The sequence below is a fragment of the Medicago sativa genome, chromosome 4 (assembly GCF_051527215.1).
Source record: "Medicago sativa cultivar Bolivia chromosome 4, Bolivia_mono, whole genome shotgun sequence".
Lineage (NCBI taxonomy): Eukaryota > Viridiplantae > Streptophyta > Magnoliopsida > Fabales > Fabaceae > Medicago > Medicago sativa.
In genome coordinates this window covers 17,208,843-17,220,904 of record NC_140752.1, presented here as the reverse complement: position 1 = coordinate 17,220,904, position 12,062 = coordinate 17,208,843, and the positions used below count along the sequence as shown (strand labels likewise).

The following is a 12,062-nucleotide window of genomic DNA, read 5'->3' as shown; positions in this document are numbered from 1 at the left end:
AACACAAACACCAACCACTTTTGGTGGACTTTGAATCTTCCCGAATCAAAGAACCTTTTACAACAATCACAAGATAGCACCCCCACTATCTTAAACAATAATTCTCACCAACAATGGCAAGAAACTTTACAACAAAGTAATTGAAGAATAACAAATGTATGGCTGTATATCTTTATCAATATCACTCTAAAAAATGGACTTAGTGCTCAGAAAACTTTTTAATAAATGTTAAAGTGTAAGCAAAGTTTTCCAAACAATTTGAATGAAAGTTCGAAATCGCAAGTGATATTGAAAATGTCAATTGAGATAATGAAAGTAGTTGTGTGTATATTGCTTTGATTCTCAATTGAATTTATAAAGGCTAAAAAGATGTTTATGAAATGATACTATCTTTCAAAAAGAGTTACCAATGGATAGAAACATATTTAAAATGGTATCTATTCATACAAATGAGAATGAAGAGCATATAAACCAAATGTGGCCGTTGGCAAAATAAATTAAAACAAGATAGCCGTTAGCCACTTAGAAAATAGTTGTTGCATGGTATTAAGCCAATTAGCCGTTGCATATATAAAAAAAGATTGTTGCACATAAAACCAAATATAATATAATAAATTATTCATTTGTATAATTGATCACGTAAAGGCACAATGAAGGATTTTCAATTCCATGATCAATTAATAAATTCATAATTGATTATAGTATATTTTCAATACTTCTGCATGCATGGTAAAGACTATTTTTAAATATGCAGATTTTAAAAATCAATTACGGCTTTTCATACAAAAACATTTTAATGCAAAATCACATTTAAATAAAATCATTGTAAGTGTGTGATTTATTTTCAAGAGATTTTAGTATTGCATCATATGGGACATAGAAAAAATATTTGTAATTATTTTCTGAGCATTCTAAGTTGTTCCATAAGTTAAGAATGATAAATCAAAGATAAGGACCATACTTACAAAAATATAACTATGAAGCTTGAGTCCCATTGTCATCATTCTTCAAATTGAGCCTCCATGGTTTTTCTTCTTTTGTGATGTGTGTTTGTTATCATCAAAACCCAGCCAAGTCTAAGAAGGAAATCTTCTTCACATATCCAAACGCATCAGGAGCGTTGGATTGATCCAGTTCCCCCTAACCCTAGATCTAACGGTGGAAACACAACCTAGAGGCTTATATAAGCCTTACTCCAACGTTTTCTTCATTTTCCCCTCTTCTTTCTCTCTCTAACTTCTCTCCTAGTGAGAGAAGCTCTACAACCTCTCTTCTTCTCCGATCATCTTCCACCGCCGGTTTCTGGAATGAAACGGTTGGAGAAGATGAAGATTCATCGGAATCTTCATCGTCACCGCCGTGAATTCCAGATTCCGGCGAGACCTTAACAACTCCGATCTACATGGATCTAAACCCTACTTTACTCTACTTTTCATGCTGATTATGAATATGAACTTTGTTTTACAAAATAAACGGTGAATCTTCGTAGATCTACATTTTAGGGTTTGGTTTTCAAATCTTTTCAATCTTTTCAGGGTTCTTCGAAAGAACAAGTCTTAGAACTTGTTAATCTGCTTCGATTCACCGTTTATTTGTGTTTGTAAACCTTCGATGAGCTTTTGCAATGAAAACGAAGAAGTTTTTTGTGAAGTTACCTGGTTTTAATCGGAGATTCGAACAAAAGATCCACGTGAGCTTTCTGGTAAGTTTGAACCGAAAATAAATCGGTGTTCTTCTCTTCTTCTTCTTCACTGGTCCAAAACTTGCTTTGATTCTTCTTCCTCTCACTCTCTCTAACTGTGATCGTACAAGTTTGTTGAATTTGTGCTTGAATTGCAGTTGTTTTGGTTCGATGATGAAGATTCACCTTCGAATCTCTGAGAACTGCAATGAATTTGCTTGAATTTGCTTCAATTTCTTGTTCTGGAAATTTAGGGTTTGATGAATGTTCTTAGTGTTCTTTGATGAATCTGGAAAACGGTTATGATTTTGATTCTGAGAAGAAGAGAGAGAATTGGGAATTGTGTTTGTGTGATGTGGCACGTTGTGAATGGAATCTGTCACTGTGCATTGATGAGTTGGCCCTTATATAGGCTGCCATGTGTGCTTGAGACCCAATGAATTTGTGACACCTATACTGGACTGTAACTAACTCGGCCTTGGACTGTTTTGGGACTCAGGGACCTTTCTGCAATTATTGAAAATTGAAGGACCAAAGTACAATAATAGAAAAAGGACTAAAAACAAAATTACAAACATTTGAGGACTAAAATGCAAAACTGTTAAAGGACTAAAAATGCAAATTTTAGAGACTCAGTGGACTGAAATGAAAAAAGGACTAAAATGCAAATAATAAGACTTTAAGGACTAAAATGCAATTAAAAATGAAATTGGGTAAAAAAAAGAATGTAAATTGAAAACAACGTAAAGTGAAACCAATAAAAAACACAAAAAGGACTAAAATGAACCAACTACACAAATGAGGTACTTCAAAGTAACCTCTCTCTGTCAAAATTTCATGTGAAATGATCAAAATGCCCCTAGGGACTAAACTGACTTTAAATGACTCAAATGCAATTTTTGAAATGGATCTTAACATGGAATTGAAACAAAAACTTATACAACAAATTGAAAGGATTCAGAGACAATTTTCAGGGACTAAAATGAGTTTGAACACAGGAAATGACTAAAATGCCCTTTTTATGAATTTTTGCAAATAACATTGAAATAAAATGCAGAGAAACATGCAATTGATCAGGGACAACTTGATATGCAAGAAAAACCTTTTGGATGGCTTTAAATGCAAGAAAATGTAGACAAAGTTATAATTGAAATTTTTTCAAAACAAAGACAGTAAACCATGCAGCTAAAACATAGTAAAATATCAGGGTAAACAATATCAAATTGGCAATCACTCAATAGTAATAGACACATATCAGAGATGGAAAAACATTTTGAGCAAGTATTTTTAGGTCCAAAATTAGGGTATAACATCCTGCATTTTGATTTTGTGCGATTGATGTACTCCATTTCATAATTTTACCATTCAATTTTTCATATTCATAATATGTTTTAATTGCAGTGTATCCGATTACAAGTTGCTTTTTAAAGTAACAACAGTGTAGCCGATTCATGATATGTTTTAATATGTTTCATATTTCATATTCAATTTTTCATATTTATAATTTGGAAAGCTTACAAGTTATTTTCCTGCATAATTTTGCAGGTTGCTCTTTATGGGGATAGTTGTATTAGTAGCTATGGTTGGTATTTTATCGTTGGTCGTTGGACCTGTTTGACTATATGGGAAGGAGATGAGTTTAGTTTTGAGGAATTTCGAGCGGCGACTGTGTTTTTGTTTTCGAGTGCTGATGCATTTAGCGCTTTTTCTGTTCCAGTTGTATGTCTCCTTGCATTTTTTGGGTGTTGGCTACCTTTCATGTTGGTAAAATCTCTTTGTGCGGCTGCAGTTGTGTTTTTACAGAGTTATCAATTCAGGTTTGCTTCTTCAGTCTTTGTTGAAGTTGTTTTGTAGTTCTGCTTCTATTTTGTTTGGCTCTGGTTTTTTAGTAGACAGCCTAGACTTCAAGTGTTGGCAGAATTTGGTTTTTGGTAATTTTCATGCTGGCATGTTGTCGTTTATGCGGATCTGTAACTTTCCGCCAATTCTGTAAAGGTACACTACACTTTTACAATCATTATTTTTGTTTCTGATTTTTTTTTTATGATTAGTGTTCTATACCTCACAAATATATACATATTATTATAGGTGGTTGAAATACATATATAGTGGGAATGGAAGAGAGTTAATTAATATAGACAAATGGGGAAAATTTGAGGAATGAAAACTAATAGATTGTGGAATGAAAATTATGTTCCACTGTTTGATTGACATTCAATTCATTCTTTTGTCAAGTAGTTTTCTTTTATATTCTGAGAAAAATTCCATTATTTTATCTGTTTTTCTTTGCTTTTATTTATCATTAACACTTCTCTAGCATTTTTGTCATGCAGAAAATGTCTCAACTCTACTTAAAATGGCAGGAGACGAAGCAACTTGACAACTATAAAGAAAAAGGAGTAGAACTTTCTACTATAACTAATTAGTTTGATAGCCTGCAAATTGTTATCCTTATGTAATTCCGGATGTTTAATATCTGTGTTTGCAGGCCATTCCGATTATAAAGTTGAGGATGCATGTTGTTCATGGTGGTTAAATTTAATGTGCTCTGTTCGGTTGTATGAAGGCTACATGAAAAATCAGTATATGTTATGACTAAATACACCATTGTAAAGGTCCTGAAGAATGTTTCAATATAATGGAACATATATTTTGCTGTTATTCGCTGTTCTCTGTGCTGCGAATTGGATGAAGCAACTGATTAAGTCTTTGCTGATGACTTATTTTGTACTGTGATGTAATGGTTATGCTACTTTATTTGTGTTTTGTTGATTTGTTGAAAATGTATGTATTATCACGATCTGAACCATGATAATGCCCATTTATGTTGTGGTCATTCTCTTAATGCCCACTAAATGCAGCAAAGATTTCATTTTGATATCATCAAATTTAATTCACTATTACAATTGGCACTAATAGGTATGATTGTGTATAATATTTTCCAAACGCTTTTCACCACATGGTCAACGTATTACTTTAGTGAAACAGCAAAACACACTACGTTACATTTGTATATCACGAGACCACACATAAGTTTGTAACAAGAGACATATTCTCTGCGAAAAGTTCATACCACAATATATTTAAAGTAATGTCTTAAACTATATATGACCCGTGCGGCAGCACTGGTGGACGATCTAGTGTTGTTAGGTCTGCAATCACTAAACCCTACATTTTTCCCTCTAAATCTGATGCATTAATTGCTAATGAGCTAAACCCTAAAAACATTTCTCTTCCAACCCATGCCAGTCTCAATTTTGAATTTATTCTTTAAAAAAAAAATGTTGTTCAAAATCCATGATGATAACTTTTCTGATTTCCAAAAACAGGCGGACGGCTCTAAACTAATTAACATTTATTGACTGATAATTTCAACACACCTTATTCACGTCTAACTTTTCTGTTTCACGCCCAATATATAATTGCTTATCTTCTTTCTTATTTTCTCTCCATCTCTGCTCCTCTCTCTCTCAGTCTATAGTCTATCTCAGTCGCCGCTCTTCCCCTTTCTCAGCCATTGCACTGCTCTTTTTCCTCCTCATAGCCTCCACTTCTGGCCACCTTATCATAAATCACCACAAGGATCGTAAGTTGAGAAACCACATCAAATCCAAATCTCGAAATCATCTGCATCTCAATCAGTTGGTTTCAACCCATGAAAACATGTTGATTTTGTTGACCTTCTTTCATTTCTCAAGGTACTCAATCAGTTTTTTATTTTTATTTTTGGTTTTATTTTATAAACAGTGGTGTTGTTGAGAATGAAAACTGATAAAAAGAATGGCGGAGTTTTGTTTAATCAACAGAATTGGTGGATTTTTTTTAATGGTTAAACTAGATTTTTGTGTTCTTTCTGATGTCTCTTTGCCTCCAAATATTTGATTTTATCCATTTCATTGTACCATTGTTGTTGATTGTAAGTTTCTGTAAAATAAGATATTATGTACCATGAGTTGGAGATCCGAGTTTTTAAATATCTGTTGTGTTTTTATCATCATATTTTATTTGTAACCAAGGTTTGCAATTTCCATGGAATTAAGAGGTTTTTGTCAGTAATTTTTGTCCATTTGTTGTGTATATATTTTAAGTAATTGCTGTTTATTTTGTTGTCTTTTTTTGGTTCACAGTAACATCATCCTAAAAGTACTCAAATGGAGCATGAAATCTACTTGCCGTGAAGAAATGATGTGATGCTCTACTTTTCTTTGGGTTCAAATATGCTAGAATTAGTTACATCTCCTTTTACCTATTGGACAAGTTTGGCTGAGGACGACAATGGAAGAAGGTTGTAGAGGTAACGAACGAGTATCAGATTTTACTATCGTGTATTTTAACAGATTCATTAGTTGGTAGGAATGATGTTAATAAAATAAAATGATTGATACTTTATAATAATGGTTTACTAGAACCACACGTGGTATTTCTTTTTTTGTAAAAACAAATGTTAATTGCTTGCTAACAATTAATGTAGTGAATTCCCTCAAAAAAAAAAATTTTAATGTAGTAAATAACATACTTGCTGAACCACTGCAACTTAATATGAAAATAGTCTATTGATAGATGATGTTGTTTATGATGATGAATATTGTCGCGTCATTTTTCGGACGGTCGAATGCCATTTGATTGGCGTTTGACCCACTTTTGATTTCACGACTGAACATTTAATTCTTTTCAAAAAGAAAGTGGAAAAAAGTTCAAATACCACATTTTTTAGGGATTAAGGGTTCGGGGGTCGGTTATATTTAGGGAAGGTGTTAAGCACCCTAAATATTCGTAGTACTCTACGAGAACCTCTTGATTTTATTTAACTTTTGTGCTATAAACTTGCTTGCTTTAAAAAATGGAATTAGCAATGATAAAAGATAATTAGAGACCTAAATTATCTACGTTTTTATTGATTTGGAAGGACACATGTCCTTTGCCTACGTACCCGTGAGGGATCAAAACCTCGTAGTTCGGGGTAGAAATTGACGTTTGATTTGTTTTTTGTGTTTTTTAATAGTTTTTTTGAAAAAGGTTTTAAAATGAAAAGCCAAATGGCAAATTAGAATTTGTTTGTATTTTTTATATTGAAAGAAAAGATGACTCAAAGTATAATTAAATTGATTGATGATTTGATTAAGAAAGAAGATAAAATGAACGATCGCTTGATTTAAGATCAAGGTTTATTTATGAAAATATTTTGTGATTTTTGATTATTTGAATGTTTTTGTTATTTTGAATAATGACATGGAAATTATAAGTAGAATGAGAAAAATAATATTATTTTAACACGGACCAGAATACTCTGGAGAATGATTATATAAGCAGAAATATAATATTAACAGTTGATTTAGGACCAGAGCACTCTGGATGAATTTAATTGACAAGGACCAGATTGTTCTGGAGAATAATATGATATTAACAGTTAATTTTAGGACCAGAGCATTCTGGATTAATTTAATTAACAAGGACCAGAGCACTCTGGATTGAGGTGTGTATTTAATGACAAAATTTAAATATGCATATGATAATAGTAGATAATAGAATGTAATGCGAAAATAAAAAATGCATGAGAAGAAAATAAAAGAGATTAAACGAATAAAAAAATGCATGAGCAAGAAAAAATAAGACGATAAACGGAATTGAAATGCATGAATAAAATACGATGCAGGGAGGGGGTGCAAGTAATAAAATGGGGGGTGTAGAGAGTAAAAAGAAAGACAGATTGGGCCTAAAACACAAGCTGGGCGCACATGGGCCTGGGGTTAAGATCTGGATCAAAGCTGATCGTCAGATTGAGAATATGAGGATCAGAGAGGCGAGGGTACATACTAATAGGATGCATATGCGGACACAGGAATGGATGGGAGTATAAATATTCATTTCTTTCCTTTTCTACTAATTCTTTCATTCACGCTCTCTCTCTTCTCAACAATAATGCTCCCTCCTCTCTCATATTTTCCGACGAGAAGGGAAGGTGGTTGTGGGATTCCGGCACGGTGGCCGGCCACCAGAGGTGGCGGCGCCGCTGCCGAAATCCAATTTTTTTTAATTTTTTTTGTTCAAATTTGATGCCCTCCTTCTCTTCTTTCCGATTCTACTCTTAAAATTCCCAAATATCAAACCTATATCTCTAGATCTACAAAAACAATAAAATTACTACCTTTTGGTGTGGGTGTTTGGATCGGTTTGGATTGGGTGTGGTGTGTAACAGCAGGTGCGTGTGTGTATGGTTGTGCGTGCGTGTCACAACGTGTGTGTGTGTGTGTGTAACGGTGTGTGTGATACAGCGTGTGTGTGTGATGGTGTGTTGGTGTAACGGTTCTGTGATGTGATTCTATGTTTGTGGGTTTTGATTGGAAAATTGTGTGTACTGGGTTTATGGATTCTTCTCTGTATTTTTTTTGTAATTTTCTCTTGCAGGTTCGGATTCAAAGAAAATTGGGTTTTTCTTGGTGTTTTTCTGTGTTATTGTTTGGCTGGAAAATTTTGTGGTAAAATTGGCTGTTAGTGTGTTCTTGGCTCCCAAAAAATATATCCTCCTCTTTTGTGTGCTGCAGGTGTGTTTTATAGAGTTGGGAGAGACATTGAGTTGGTTAAAACAGCAACAAAGACTGCCTTTGCTTGGAATAAGGGGACATGCCAGGCTATGTTGGATTGGAAGAACACGTTTGTTTTTTTTTTTTTGGATATTTTGGGACAAAATTTTGATTAAAAAGAAATAATAATAATAATAATAATAATAATAATAATAATAATAATAATAATAATAATAATAATAATAAACTAAAAGTAATAATAAATAAAAATTGAGAGAAGAGGGCCCGACTCGATATCAAATATGAGGTATTTTAAAATACCTCTCTGCCGAATTTTTTACTGAAAAATCAGAGATCGATCAGAGTTAAACAGCGCGTGTTAGTGATGTCTTGGGTCAAAAATTGGGGTATGACAGATGCCCCTATTTAAGTTTTCTTCGTCCGGAGATTTGAAGATGGAATATTTGATTCGATCGGACCGAAGAGACTTAAATACCAAAAGTGCACCAATTTTGACCTAAGATGTTATGAATGCAATGCTCATGAATATAATGGTATGCATGTATGCGATGCTATTATGAACGCAACAATGACAAACATATGCCGACTGGGGGACAAAACTGATAACGATTGCTGGGGAGGAAAGAATGCCAATTACCTTTGAAGTGATAATAGTGAACATGATAAAGAAGAAAAGGAAGAAAAAAAAATTGTCTATTACCTTTGAAGTAGCAAAGACATGTCTGTTACCTTTGAAATGGTAAAGACGAACATAATAAGAAATGAAACTGTCTATTACTTTTGAAGTAGTAAAGACGTGTCTGTCACCGTGAATTAGGTGAAGACAAACATTAAGAAATAAAACCGTCTATTACTTTTGAAGTAGTAAAGACATGTCTACATTAAGAAATAAAACTTTCTATTACTTTTGAAGTAGTAAAGACGTGTCTGTCACCGTGAATTAGGTGAAGACAAACATTAAGAAATAAAACTGTCTATTACTTTTGAAGTAGTAAAGACGTGTCTGTTACCTTTGAAGTGGTAAAGACGAATATGACAAGAAATGAAACTGTCTATTACTTTTGAAATAGTAAAGGACAATGTTTGTTACCTTTGAACTGGTAAAGACGAACAAGAAATAAATTTGTCAATTACTTTTGAATTAGTAAAGGACAATATCTGTTACCTTTGAACTGGTAAAGCCAAACAAGAAATAAATTTGTCAATTACTTTTGAATTTGTAAAGGACAATGTCTGTTACCTTTGAACTGGTAAAGACGAACAAGAAATAAATTTGTCTATTACTTTTGAAGTAGTAAAAAACAAAGTATGTTACCTTTGAACTGGTAAAGACGAACAAGAAATAAATTTGTCAATTACTTTTGAATTAGTAAAGGACAATGTCTGTTACCTTTGAACTGGTAAAGATGAACATGACAAGAAATGAAACTGTCTATTACTTTTGAAATAGTAAAGACGTGTCTGTTACCTTTGAAATGGCAAAGACGAACATTAAGAAATAAAATTGTCTATTACTTTTGAAGTAGTAAAGACGAACATAACAGTGTCTATTACTTTTGAAGTAGTAAAGACGTGTCTGTCACCGTGAATTAGGTGAAGACAAACATTAAGAAATAAAACTGTCTATTACTTTTGAAGTAGTAAAGACGTGTCTGTTACTGATGAGTCATAAACTAGTCTATTTTAATGCTTTATTTAGTACCGTTTTATTTAGATTTAGTTTTATTTTATTTTAGTTTTATTTCCTTTTTGAATATTTTACTTTAAATTGCATTTTATTTTATTTCAGGAAAGAATATATGATGGAAGGTGTCTTGGAGCAAAAGAAAGAGGACTGGAGCAAATACAGTACAAGAATACGAAGATATGAGACAAAAATATGTCTCTACCAAGTCAGAAGCTTGGCACGGCCCGTGCCAACATGTGGCACGGCCGTGCCACCCTCCAGGATACTCTTTTGCTGCTTTTCTTCAAGCCCAAGTTACTCTGTTGTAGTTTTACTGCTTTGCCCTTATAGTTGCTTAGATTTTAAGTCAATTGTAAATCTATAAATAGAGTAGCACTCCATCATAAACATTCATCTTTTGTTCTTGGAATAAAAGTTCACTTTTACTTTACTGTTTTATTTTATATTCTTCTTCTCCTTCCTCTCTATGTCTACAATGAACGTTAGTGAGTAGACTCTTCTTGTCTTGGGATTGTTGGATAAGTCTAATGACGTAATCCGGATCAAGCCAAGCCTTAAACCCTAATTATATGTTACCTTAATTTCTTATCTAAATTCACCGTTTTAACATGAATTAATTATTATCAAACTGTGGAAGCGAACGCGGAGGGTTTGATAATGGTTAATTCATCATCACAAATATCAATTCATAAAGCGAACGCGGAGCTTTGATATTCGAACAAGTGAATTTAGACAAGGTTTGCGAAACATGAGAATAGTCTAGCAAACCTTGGGACACATAAAGTTTCGACCTTCAAGGGTCCCAAAGGCAATCACCCATGAGAATAGGTGTGGTTGTTGGAGGGATACACTCACTGACTTCGAGAGAAGCTTTGATATGCTAAAGAGAAACTTGTCCTTAGAAATTAAGAATAACATAGAATTATAAAGTTTAAGGCTTGCTTGTGAAAAGATTCGTTATTATGATGAACCAATGATCCTAAGGCTCTTTTATTTTTATTGTTATTTACCTTCAGCAATTAACCCCCTATTTTACAATCTTTCTCCTCTTCTAATCATTCTCTAAAAAGTTAATTGAATTCACAACTCCCTAGCGGAACGATACTCTTTCTTACTACTATTACTTCGATAGGCCGTGCACTTGCGGTTTGGCCCTATCAAGTTTTTGGCGCCGTTGCCGGGGACTTGTTGTAATTTGATTAACTTTTTAATAGTGATTAGACTAAAAAAAAAAAAAAAATCTTTTTCGTTGTCGTATTTATTTTATTTTATTTTATTTATTTTATATTTCTTTCAAAAAAAAATATCTTTTGCTTTATTTTATTTTATATATTTCTTTTAAAAAAAAAAAAAAATCTTTTGCTTTATTTTATTCTATTTTATTTTATATTTATATCCAAAAAAAAAAAAATCTTTTTCTATTTCTTCTTTTTCCTCTAACTTCTTGGGAAGACAATAACGATATGGCTAAGGAACGCTCTCTCAACGAGTATGCAATCCCATCTTCAAATGAGTCATACGATGCTATTGTGTACCCAACGGTTGAGGACAATTTTGAAATAGAACCTGCACTTATTGAGTTAGTGCAGCAAAATCAATTTTTCGGATCACCCACTGAGGATCCGAATCTTTATGTTTCAATTTTTTTAAGACTCAGTGGAACCTTGAATGCAAACCAAGAGGCCGTAAGGCTGCACCTCTTTCCTTTCTCCTTAGGGGGTAGAGCTAGTGCTTGGTTTCATTCATTGGAAATTGGTTCTATCTTTTCATGGAAACAAATGAAGCAAGTTTTTCTTGCCCGATTCTTTCCCCATTCTAAAACCGTCCAATTAAGGATTCAAATCACACAATTCACTCAAAAAGATGGAGAATCTCTTTACGATGCGTGGGAGCGTTTCAAAGAAATGCTTAGACTTTGTCCCCATCATGGTTTAAAGAACTGGCTTATTATTCACACTTTTTATAATGGTCTTTTGTATCCCACAAAAATTTATGTTGATGCAGCTGCAGGTGGAGCTTTGATGAACAAAACATACACAGAAGCATATGCTTTGATCGAGGACATGGCACAAAACCACTATCAGTGGACCTACAGAAGAGACACCACTAATGTTGCTCCTTCACCCTCTCAGAAAGAGGTAGGTATGTATGA

At 33.3% G+C, this 12,062-nt stretch overlaps 2 long non-coding RNA genes and 1 other non-coding gene across 3 annotated transcripts in view; 2 read left to right on the top strand and 1 right to left on the bottom strand.

Annotated features, from left to right (window-relative positions):
• LOC146926824 (uncharacterized) overlaps positions 1 to 3,441 on the top strand; it is a 28,622-nt gene extending 25,181 nt beyond the window's left edge. Inside the window, exon 4 of the long non-coding RNA XR_015005533.1 lies at positions 3,227 to 3,441. This is a non-coding gene — a long non-coding RNA (uncharacterized LOC146926824). The remainder of the gene's footprint in view (positions 1 to 3,226) is intronic.
• Positions 3,442 to 3,456: 15 nt separating this feature from the next.
• Positions 3,457 to 4,597, top strand: LOC146926823 (uncharacterized). Its single transcript, XR_015005535.1, has 2 exons — positions 3,457 to 4,080; positions 4,170 to 4,597. It is a non-coding gene; the product is annotated as an uncharacterized LOC146926823 (long non-coding RNA).
• A 7,139-nt stretch (positions 4,598 to 11,736) lies between these two features.
• LOC146926822 (small nucleolar RNA R71) lies at positions 11,737 to 11,843 on the bottom strand. The gene has a single exon (XR_015009144.1). It is a non-coding gene; the product is annotated as a small nucleolar RNA R71 (small nucleolar RNA).
• Positions 11,844 to 12,062: the final 219 nt, after the last annotated feature.